The following is a 12,263-nucleotide window of genomic DNA, read 5'->3' as shown; positions in this document are numbered from 1 at the left end:
GTGCCGAAAAGTTCGGGTCCCCATTGACTTCAATGGGGTTCGGGTTCGGGACGAAGTTCGGATCGGGTTCGGATCCCGAACCCGAACATTTCCGGGATGTTCGGCCGAACTTCTCGAACCCGAACATCCAGGTGTTCGCTCAACTCTAGTCTCTACTTGTTTTCCTTTGACGCTGTAGTATATTTTCGCCTTGAAATGCCTGGAAAACAGCTATGCACAAGTAACACTCACAAGTCGGCTCAGCGTTTGCTTCTACATGCTAGTTTTTCAAAGTGTTAGGTAAACGGATGAAGAGGATGGGGATTTTAGAAGATGATAACACGCTGTAAAACAGTGAAAGCACTGCGTTGGCCGGGAATCTAACCCAGGTCAACAGCTATGCTCACCACTATACCACCAACGCCCCCACACTTGTGGAAAGCTTTACATTCTATTTTTTGTCTTTCTAGTTAATCTAGGTTTTAATAAGATTAGGACAAAGCTTAGAAATCCACCAAAGGCAAGGAGCTATGCCTTAGCAAGGAATCACACCTGGATCCACTGCTTGGGAAGCAGCTATGCTCACCACTACAACAACAATGACCAAAATACAGTTCTACTTCTCTCCTTTTGACAAATTAGCTTTTTCTAAGCCTTAAAACCCCAGGAAGCTGGCTATGCTCACCATTATACTTCCAACTTCCACAACTCAGCTCTACGTTTGCTTTGACACGTTAGTTTTTCTAGTTCAGACATTTCTTGGAGGACAGCTATTCACCATTATACCACAAAGGCCCACAACTCAGCTGAACTTCTTTTGCTTTTACACACTACATTTTGTTTTCTAAGTCTTTAATAAACGGATGGCGGTATTTACAGTAAAATGTCAAAATCCTTTAAAAGTCGGAAAGAGATTAGGGATCATCAACCTCCGACCCTGTTTCTGGAACTACAACTCACAAAATTCTCATTTCACTTGTATGGGATTTACAAAAAGAGCCGAGCATGGCTGGATTTGTAGCTTTATAGCAGCTGGAGTGACAAAGGTCAATGAGCTCTGGGGCATGGGTACCTTTGAACTGAACACACAAGGATGACGCTTAGCAACACACAAATTAAGAAAACCTATGCATTGGCTGGGAATCGAACCCGGGTCAACTGCTTGGGAAGCAGCTATGCTCACCACTATACCACCAACGCCCACAGCAACCTTCAATTTCTTTGACTTTGACAGACTTGTCCAGGAGCCACCTCCCGCGAGCAAACTGCTGGGCCAGCTGACACTACAATATTCATTTTCAGTTGATTATTCATAACTCCTTTTATTTCATCATTACTGCCTGCCTCCTTCAATACCTGAGCACAGGTCGTGATTACCCTCCCCCCTCCAGTGCTTGACTCGGCGCTAGAGGAGGAGGCAGGATCCTCAGCAATAAGTCCAGTTTTTACATATTCCGCTACCGCATTGGGGGACACAAACCCAGCTTTTCCTAACCTCTTCACCTTTTTTTCCTTCTTAGTTTTTTTTTTTTTTCTTTATCTTAGTGGGGGACTGGTGCGACGTGGAACCACTGCTCCCAGGCACGCCAGTCCCCGCTTCTCCTGCAGCCGCTACCACCGAGTGCTGACGCTTGGGCGTGCTCCCGGACACGTCCCCGGCTCCGCCCCCAGAAAAGGGAGCATCACCAGGCCCGCCCCAGGCACGCCCCCAGCCGCGCTCATCGCACCACCTCCACTGCCTCTCGTCTCCGGGACTCTCAGGCTCCACCCATGTGTGGGAGGAGCAGCGTCCCCGTAGCACCACCCCAGCCCCACACCACAAGCACCCACCAAGGCGGCAGACAGGGACACTTTTACCATGGGAGCGGACGCCAGCGCCAAGCCACTCCCCCCTCCCACAGGGGAGCAGCCAAAAGCGCCAGAGGCTCCCAACTGGCCAGCACCGTAGCTGGCCCCACCTCCTCCATCGCTGGCAAGACCGGCGTCCTGCGACATTTTTCCTCCCATGCCCGCCATGACAGTGGGACCCAGGGAGCCAGCCTGCAGCTCACCCTGCATGGACCCTTCAGCCCGCACAGAGTGAGCCATAGGGACATAAACATAGCGGATCTCCACTTTCTTTTTCTTGGCTTTCTTGCTCTTCTTGCTTTTTTTTCCAATTCTGTCTTCTGGCAGCAAACGAAAACCCACTTAAGTCTATGGGGGACTCCAACAGTCTAATCTGCTGCATCAGGCTCCCACTGCAGCCGCTTTCCTCCTCACTGAAGTCATCATTAGCCGAGGATGCGTTGTCATCCGAAGTAGGTAATCCGACCTGCTCGGCCGGGACCCCGCTTCCGCTCCCCAGACTTGGAACTGGCTCCTGGGATTCAGGGGGTGCAGGGGCAGGTTCAGGCCGAGGGGTGACTTTTTCCCCGGACCCAGTTACCTCACTGGACCTCGGGTTCACCTCCTCTTCCTCACTGTCATCCCTGCACTGCCCCCCTTTCCTCATCATATCCGAAAAGCGGTCTTCATTGGAGAGCTTCTCCTTGAAGGGCCCACTTTCAGTCATCAATCTCTTTCTTTCCTCTTCAGTCGTTTTAATGATCACCTTTAGCTCCCTTATCCTCTCTGCTATGGGAAGCCTTTTCTTACTAGAAGTCATATTGGCTTTGACTCGCTCTGACTTCAGCTCAGCCCGCAGAGCTTTGAGGTGTCGCCCCAGCTCCCCATACCTCTGCAGGTGGGACGCGATATGGGAGCTATAGGTGGTGGTGGATTCCCCCACCCGCCTGGACCCCCAACCTCCCTGGGACGACATCTCCATTGCCTCAACCTGAGCCTCCTCCTTCCTTCCAGGGTCCTCAGGGGGGACTCGGATCTCTTCTTGTCCTGGTGTCACGGAAGGTGTACAGAAATGAAGATCCGACTGACTGGATCCAAAACTAAGGAACCAGAGGGTAAGCCCTGTAACAGACCTGGCTCTCTCCCTTACTGCTCAGCCTATGCAAAAATCTCTATGGTAGATGATTGCATATCCTCGTTCCTCGACTGTATGAAACCTGAACACCCTATAATAGTGAGGGGACATGACCACCGGCTCCCTACACTTAATATGGAGGGAGTCAGGGTCACCTAGGATCCAGCAAACAGGAAAACCCAAATGAATGAACAAACTTATCTGTAGAAGACTCAGTAGTAGCATCCAGCATGCACACACTCCAGGAAGTAGTATAAACCGCAAAGTGATGCAGTATGGGAAGGGATTTAAAGGGATGCAATCAGTGCAACTACATGACAGCTGAGAGAGGCTAACGAGATGAGAAAACGAAAGCAAAACAAAAGGAAGCTCAAGCAGGAGGTTCTGAAGGACGTCTGTCAGAGCTTCTCATATGTCTGGTGGTGACACCTGGTCTTTCTTCCCCCTCACCTCCTCCATTCTGGGTCAGGCACTGTGTCTTCTTGCTCCCCGTCGACCCAGACCGGGGAGCAGACGCCCTGGCTTTAGACACCATGGCCCCAGACCCTACCAGCTCCCTAGGGAGAGGCAGGGCCCGGGCTGGAGAAGCTGTTATCACCCCGCTAGTCTGGTGCTGCTCCCAGGGACAAAGGTGGAAAAATCCCTGGTAGTATCTCTGGTTCTCAGGAGCTCACAGACACACCTCTTCACTCAGTGGCATCTGATGTGAATGTAACTCTTTTTATTTTATATAAAAGTACAAAACAGAGCTTTAAAATTCAACAATTAAACAATAACTCCTCTGGCCCAGCCTTACTTACACTCACATTCATACCTCAACTAGCAGACCTATAAAATCAACTACAAAAAAAACCCTAACTGAAACTTACCTTGCCGACCCGACTGTAAAAACCCCTAACAAAAACACAACTGAAAAATAGACGCTTGTCATAACATAAGACAACGTAAAATAAAGGCAACCCTCGCCAAACTAAACTAAAACCAAAGCTTGTCTTAACCTAATAAATAAATATAATTTTTTATTTTTTTATATATATATATATATTATTTTTTTTATATATATATATATATATTTTAATATTTTTTTACCATCACCATTTTATATAAAAAATACACAAACCAAAACAAGACTATTCTACTTTGACTAACCAAGCCCTAGCCCCCAACTACCTAACCCATCACCTTTCACCCAGTGCTGACCTCTGCCTCATGTCTTTATCATGTCCGCATAGTCCGAGGCCAGCCCTTCCTCCACCACCCACATCTAGCGCCTCGCCCCATGTCCTCCCATGTCCGCATAGTCCAGGGCTAGATGCAGGCCTCCCCACTCATATAAAACACCCCCCCTCCCTCATCCCACCCAACCTAACTGGCCCCAACTCTCCCTATCTCTAACAGAAACAAGCAACATGACTATACAATTTACGACTTTATAAAAACTACCCGAAGACCTAAGTTCGGTCTTTGCAAGCCTTTTTCCAAAACTCAACATATACACAAAACAAAATTCGAAGGTGAAAGCATCAGCCCACCACCAGGAACGGTATGACTAGACTCACCGTACATCAAAAGCAAAGCCTCTCCAGAGGAGAGAGGCCCTACTGGTACCCAGTCTCTCATACTCAAGAGAACGCACCTTCAACAGGTCACCTAGGATGTTCCTACAAACCTCGTCCACCGGGAGGACTTTCTGCCGCGTAGAATCTAAGCACCGTGCATTCCACGTGTAGAACCTAACCACTATACTGACTAGAAAAACTGTGCACGGGTCCCTCCTTCCCAGGTCTCTGAACACTCCATAGGCCCACTCCGCCTAGGAGAGGCTGGCTAGCCTAGGCCAGCCAATAGAAGCTCCCACCTGTTTGTACACCTCTGTATTAAAGGGACAATGAAGCAGGAAGTGCGCCATACTTTCCAGTATGGGGCCACACTCCTCCCGGGGACAACCCCTTTCATCAGAGTTCCTGTACTTCAAGTTGTCCTTTACATACAGCCTCCCGTGAAAGCAGCGCCAAGTCAAGTCCCAAAACTTCAAGGGGATCCTTGCTGAATTTAGCAACTGTAACCCCTTGTCTAGATCCCGGCTTGGGCAATCCTTGAGGGCCAGGGGCTTTTGAAAGTGGGACAACAAGACCCTCTCGTCAAGGGACCTCCTTGACAGAGTCCCGATTTCCCTCACTTCCAAACCCCACCGGCGGATCACCTTCAAAATCGGGGTGACATATATCCGTGAGACATACGCAAGTCCTTCACTTGCCCTCCTGTCTCCCATTCCTGGAAGAAAGGCCGAAACCACCCCCTGCAGGAGACTATCCACGGAGGAGCCCTCTCCATCCAGAGGTTCACCAAATTTATCTTAACAAAGGTGTTCACAAGAAACACTACGGGGTTGACCATAGATAACCCCCCTAGTCTCCTTGCTCGATAAGTCACCTCTCTCCTGATCAGGTTCAGCCTATTCCCCCATAAGAGCTGAAAGAACAGGCTATAAACCCGAGTCCAGAGAGGCTCTGGCAAGATACACACACTGCCCAAATAGATCAGCAAAGGGAGAAGGTAAGTCTTGATCAGATTCACCCTTTCCCTGAGGGTCAAAGACCAACCCTTCCACTGGTCAACCTTCTGAGCGGCGATCTTAAGCATGTCATCCCAATTTTGGGTGCGATAATCCCCATGGCCGAATTGGATGCCTAGGACTTTTGCTGACGACTGGGGCCCTGGAAGGGTGTCCGGGAGATCGAAAACTGGATCACCCCCTCCCAGCCAGAGACTCTCACACTTATCCCGATTGATCATGGACCCGGATGCTTCCGAGTAGAGGTCCACCTCAGACATCACGTACTCCGCCTCCCCTCTCGAGGACACGAAAACAGTGAGATCGTCAGCATACGCTACTGCCTTCAGAGTGGGTTCCGGCGCCGCCCGATCCATCCAGACTCCCGCCAATGGACCACGACCGATCCTCTTAAGAAAGGGATCGATCGCGAACACGTATAAAAGCGGGCTCAAAGGACAACCCTGACGAACGCCAGACCCAACCTCAAAAGAGCAGCCAGACCAACCATTCACAAGCGGGAAACTCTCCGCCCCCGCATACAATGTCTTTAGCCAATCAACAAACCCCCCCCGGCAGGCCATACTTCAGAAGGACCGACCAGAGGTAATCGTGGTTCACCCGATCAAATGCCTTTGCCTGATCTAAGGATAGCATGTACCCCTTCCAGTGACCTGCTCTACACTGTTCCACTGCCTCTCGGACACCGAGCACAGCACTAAAAGTGCTGCGGCCTGGAACTGAGCAATGCTGGGCCTCCGAAAGGAGTTGTGGCGCAAACTTCACCAACCTGTTGAATAGTATCTTGGCCAGAATCTTTCTGTCCGTATTGAGAAGTGCTATGGGTCGCCAGTTCTCAATACGACTCGGATCTTTACCCTTTGACAGAAGGATCAGGGCTGACCTCCTCATTGACTTCGGCAGAGTGCCCGAGGATAGACACTCATTGAACACCTCAGTCAAGAGGGGACTTAAAGAGTCCTTAAAGGTCTTATAAAACTCGGATGTTAAGCCATCCGAACCTGGCGACTTCTTCAGAGCTAACCCTTCCATCGCCAGGATAACTTCCTCCTTACTGATCTCTTCCACCAAACCGTCAAAAGAGAGGTGAGCTCCTGACTCAGGGGTGATTTCAGCCAGGAAAGCCGACATCTTGTCTCGATCTAGTTCCTTCTTTCCCAAGAGGCACGAGTAGAAGGATCTGACGATTTCCAGGATCCCTGATCTGGACCTGTTCAGGGATCCTGTACTATCAACCAGTCCCGTCACCAACTTACTACTCACTGACATCTTGCGGTTTCTGTAAGGGTCGGGCGAGCGGTACTTCCCGAAATCCCTCTCAAAAACCAAAGATGTGTGCCTATTGTACTGGCACCTTTTGAGTAAAGATTTCACTCTGGAGATATCCTCTCGGCTACCCCCAGTCGAGACCAGATGCTCGAGTTTCCTCCTCAGACCCTGGTACAGGCGGTACCTGTCTAGGGATCTGAGGCTCGAGAACTGGCGGAAGAACTTTGCCGCCCGATCTTTGAATATCTCCCACCACTCTGACTTAGTATCACAAAGATCCAGCAAAGCTACCTGACTCTGAAGGAAGTCCTCAAAGGATTGTCTCACCTCTGCTTCCTCCAGGACTCCAGAATTCAGCTTCCAGTAACCTCTTCCCATTTGGGGGGACTCTGAAATATTCAAAGAAAACATAATCAGACAGTGATCAGAGAATTCTACCTCCACAACCCTTAAGGGTGAGAAAGTAGCTTTCTCCTTTAAAAAAACCCTGTCTATTCTAGACCTAGTCTGACTACCTCTATAGAAAGTGAAACCCCCGTGGCCTGGGGTATGCCTGATGTGGACATCCAGCAGACGAGCCTTTACTAGCTATACTATTTAAAGAAATACTATCGTAACCCAGCCGGTCTCTGGCGCCTCCCCTATCTTGGGACCTCGTGATGGTATTGAAGTCCCCTCCAAAGACCACTTGCCGGCTCGTAAAAAGAAAAGGCTTGATCCTCATGAAGAGACTTTTCCTGTCCCATTGGGACTGGGGTCCATAGATGTTGATTAGGCGCAGTTCTTGTCCCTTCATGAGGATATCCAAGATCAAACACCTCCCCATTTCCAACTCGATCACCCGTCGGCATTCTACCGGTGCGGTAAAAAGGACTGCCACTCCGCTATATGGCTCAGCCGCAAGAGACCAGTAGGAGGGCCCTGATCTCCACTCCCTCCTGGCTTTGTGAACCGCTGCAAAATCTGGCAGCCTGGTCTCCTGCAAAAACAAAATGTCAGCTTCAACTCGGCTGAGAAAATCAAAGGCTGTAAAACGACTTAATACTGGCGACATGAATGGTCGCCAGCGTCAGCAGAGCGGGCACCGCCATACAGAGTGATTGAGTTAGATGGCCTTCTTCCCACTCTTTTGAACCCTCCCCCTCCCGGGGCTGTCTTCTAAGGCGGCACGACCCCTCTTAAGGGAGACGGTGGTATCCATCTCATTTGTCACCACCGCCTCCCCCCGCGCACCACCCCTGGCTTCCTTGGTCTCAGGGCCTGGTTTTGCCACCCCTCCTGAGGACCTTACACCCCCACCAGAGGGGGGCGCGGGGCCTCCTGAAGGCCCTCCCTCCTTCGCCCCCAGTCTCCCACCTTCAACCTCCCCCTCAGAAGAAGAGGAAGCAGAGATCTCATCCAAGGTGAGAAACCGGTTGGAGAGCTCCAGAGGGGAGCTGGTTAGGCCTTCCCTGGCTACTTTGGTCGAGTCAGGTCTTTTCTTGGTACGGTGTTTCCGTCAGATTTTTTTGGACTCTGTCCTACTATCCTCTGCAGCGCTTTCATAGTGCGAGGACAGAGTCTCCTCGGCACGCTCCAGTCTTTCGTTTTCCTCATTCAGCTCCCTGTCCCCTAGGGTCTCCGATGTGGGAGGGGCAGCCGCTTGGGATGGGGCAGGCATCACCCCAGGACGGGGTTCCTCCCGCTCCTTCTCCGCCTCTGCCGGGACGGACCATCTTTGTTCTTCACCGACCCCTGAACTCTGTTGTCTTTGCCAGCACCCGCCTCAGCCAAAGGGACCTCCCGGCCCGCTCCTGCGTGACGTGGCTAGATGACCAGTCCCCCCACACAGTGCGCACTTCTGCACTTGGCAGTTGGCGCTGAAGTGTGAGGGGCTGCCGCACTTGTGGCAGAGCCTAGGCTGCCCCCTGTAGAAAACCAAAATCCTATCACGGCCGATAAAGGCAGATGATGGAATGTGGGAAACCGTACTACCCAGACGCTTGAGCTTGATGTTAAACGTCCAGGCGCCCGACCAAATGCCAAACTCATCCAGGTTCTTTGATGGAACCCCCTGGATCTCACCATACCTGCCCAGCCAGGTCATGATGTCAACACAAGAGAGCGTCTCGTTACGGGTCAAAACGGTCACTCTCTTGACCTCACTCTGACGGGTTATTGCTTTCGCAAGGAAACCACGCCAGTCCAGTGTGTTCTTCGCCAGCAAATACCCGGACCAGAAGAGCTCCAGCCCCTCTGGCCGGACAAAGCTGACGTTGAACTCCTTGGAGCCGTACGGATGGATCAAGGCAAAGATGTCAGTCGCCTTGAAACCCATCCCAAGCAGAAGCTCCGCCACCCTCTTTCTTGTAGGGCAAGCTTCATCGCTACTCCACTTGAGACAGACCACATTCCGTCTGACTCCAGGGCCGGATGTGGGCAACGACCAGGCGGTTTCGCCCCCATTCTGCTCTCGGAAAGCCCCATGCCATGTCTGTCGAACCAGAATGACAGGTCAACCTTTTTTCCCTCTACAATGATGGAGCTCTCCCCCTTTTTGAGAGCCTCCAGCAGTCACCGCTGCAAGTCACCATCACCAGACCTTGAGAGCGAGGAAGCCAACAAAGGCAGCCCCTCCCCCCCTACGGCCGCGGCCACACTGGCATAACTTCTGCCAGGCGCCACGGACGCAGGAGGGGCAGCCGAGCCGGCACCCTCCCCCTAAACTACCTACAGCCGCTGCAGGAGCTGCCCCAGACCCCCCTGAAGGGGGCACACGGGGAGCCCCTGCCACTTTTACAGCGGCCGACCGCTCCCCCGCATCCACCCTACCACCAGACACTGGACCAACAGCCCCCACACTCTTACAGTCACCGACCCCAGGAGCCCGAGAGGCCACAGAGGCAACAGCCGGCTGAACAGGCGCACCAGCAGCCACCCCAGCCACCAGTGTCCTACCGACCACCACCTCCATAGCCCCCCCAGTCCCAGAGGCCAGCGACACATCACATGTTTGCCCGCTAGAGGCGACTCCTTGTCCAGGAGCCGCCTCCCGTGAGCAAACTGCTGAGCCAGCTGACATTGCAGTATTCATAATTAGTGATGAGCGAACTTCTGTTTTAAGTTCGGCGTCTAAAGTTCGGCTTCCGGTTAGCGGAGAATCCCGATATGGATTCCGACTTCCGTTGTGGTCCGTGGTAGCGGAATCAATAATGGCCGATTATTGATTCTGCTACCACGGACCACAACGGAAGTCGGAATCCATATCGGGAACCATATCGGGATTCTCCGCTAACCGGAAGCCGAACTTTAGACGCCGAACTTAAAACAGAAGTTCGCTCATCTCTTTTCATAATGGCTTTTATTTCATCATTACTGCCTGCCTCCTTCAATACCTGAGCACAGGTCGTGATTACCCTCCCCCCTCCAGCGCTTGACTCAGCGCTAGAGGAGGAGGCAGGGTCCTCAGCAATAAGTCCAGTTCTTACATATTCTGCCATTGCATTGGGGGACACAAACCCAGCTTTCCCTAACCTTTTCACCTTTTTTCCTTTCTTATTTTTTTTTATTTTCTTCTTTACCTTAGCGGGGTACTGGTGCGCCATGGAACCACTGCTCCCAGGCACACTAGTCCCCGCTTCTCCTGCAACTGCGACCACCGAGCGCTGACGCTTGGGCGCGCTCCTGGACACGCCCCCGGCTCCGCCCCCAGACAAGGGAGCATCACCAGGCACGCCCCCAGCCGCGCTCACCACACCGCCTCCGGGATTCTCAGGCTCCGCCCATGTGTGGGAGGAGCAGCGTCCCCGTCGCACAGCCACAGCCCCACGCCACAAGCGCCCACCAGGGCGGCAGACGGGGACACTTTTACCACAGGAGCGGACCCCGGCGCCAAGCCACTCCCCCCTCCCACAGGGGAGCAGCTGACAGCACCAGAGACTCCCAACTGACCAGCACCGCAGCTGGCCCCGCCTCCTCCATCGCTGGCAAGACCGGCGTCCTGCGCCATCTTTCCTCCCGTTCCCGCCATGATAGCGGGATCCAGGGAACCAGCCTGCAGCTCACCCTGCACGGACCCTTCAGCCTGCACAGAGTGAGCCACAGGGACATAAACATAGCGGATCTCCACTTTGGGTTCCTTAGCTTTCTTGCTCTTCTTGCTTTTTTTTTCTAATTCTGTCTTCTGGCAGCTCACTGCCAAACGAAAACCCACTTAAGTCTATGGGGGACTCCAACAGTCTAATCTGCTGCATCAGGCCCCCACTGCAGCCGCTTTCCTCCTCACTAAAGTTATCACCAGCGCTGTCATCAGAAGTGGGTAGGCAGACCTGCTCGGCCGGAACCCCGCTTCCGCTCTCTAGACTTGGTACTGGCTCCCGGGATTCAGGGGGTGCAGGGGCAGGTTCAGGCCGAGGGGCGACTTTCTCCCCGGATCCAGTTACCTCACTGGGCCTCAGGTTCACCTCCTCTTCCTCACTGTCATCCCTGCACTGCCACCCTTTCCTCTTCATAACCGCAAAGCGGTCCTCATTGGAGAGCTTCTCCTTGAAGGGCCCACTTTCATTCATCAATCTTTCTCTTTCCTCTTCAATATTTTTAATGATCACCTTTAGCTCCCTTATCCTCTCTGCTATGGGAAGCCTTTTCTTACTAGAAGTCATATTGGCTTTGACTCGCTCTGACTTCAGCTCAGCCCGCAGAGCTTTGAGGTGTCGCCCCAGCTCCCCATACCTCTGCAGGTGGGACACGAGACGGGAGCTATAGGTGGTGGTGGATTCTCCCACCTGCCGGGACCCCCAACCTACCTGGGACGACACCTCCATTGCCTCGATCTGAGCCTCTTCCTTCCTTCCAGGGTCCTCAGGGGGGACTCGGATCTCTCCTTGTCCTGGTTTTCCTGCCCCTTCGCCTCCTCCACTCTGGGTCAGGCACTGTGTCTTCTTGCTCCCCGTCGACCCAAACCGGGAAGCAGACGCCCTGGCTTTAGACACCATGGCCCCAGACCCTACCAGCTCCCTAGGGAGAGGCAGGGCCCGGGCTGGGGAAGCTGTTATCACCCCGCTAGTCTGGTGCTGCTCCCAGGGACAAAGGTGGAAAAATCCCTGGAAGTTTCTCTGCTTCTCAGGAGCTCACAGACACACCTCTTCACTCAGTGGCAGCTGATGTGAATGTAGCTAGCATGCCTGGTGATGGGGATGTGGGGGCGGGAGATGTAATGTGTGACTCCCCCTTAGTGGGGAGGGGGTCATTCCTGCCAGCTGTGCTGAAGCCCCAGGGTGTGGCCAGCAAGCTTGCTGGAATCTGTTGTCCTCCAGTGTGGTGACTGAGGGGACAAGCAGGGGGCAGACAGCTGCGGGGGAGGAGGATGCAAATTAAGTCAGGGCTGTCCCAGGAGAAGTAGGGCTGCCAGGTGAAGCCTCAGTGCAGGGTTCCTCCACCACTGGGATGTCAGAGGACCAGGCTAGTCCGTCTGGACTGACGACTTGGTCGGGAGCCGAG

At 52.9% G+C, this 12,263-nt stretch overlaps 1 non-coding gene across 1 annotated transcript; it reads right to left on the bottom strand.

Annotated features, from left to right (window-relative positions):
• Positions 1–1,107: 1,107 nt before the first annotated feature.
• On the bottom strand, positions 1,108–1,179 carry TRNAG-CCC. The gene has a single exon. It is a non-coding gene; the product is annotated as a tRNA-Gly (tRNA).
• Between the last annotated feature and the right edge of the window lie 11,084 nt (positions 1,180–12,263).

The sequence above is a fragment of the Bufo gargarizans genome, chromosome 4, assembly GCF_014858855.1.
Source record: "Bufo gargarizans isolate SCDJY-AF-19 chromosome 4, ASM1485885v1, whole genome shotgun sequence".
NCBI lineage: Eukaryota > Metazoa > Chordata > Amphibia > Anura > Bufonidae > Bufo > Bufo gargarizans.
The sequence above is the reverse complement of the archived record's forward strand: the minus strand, read 5'-3'. Positions and strand labels throughout refer to the sequence as shown.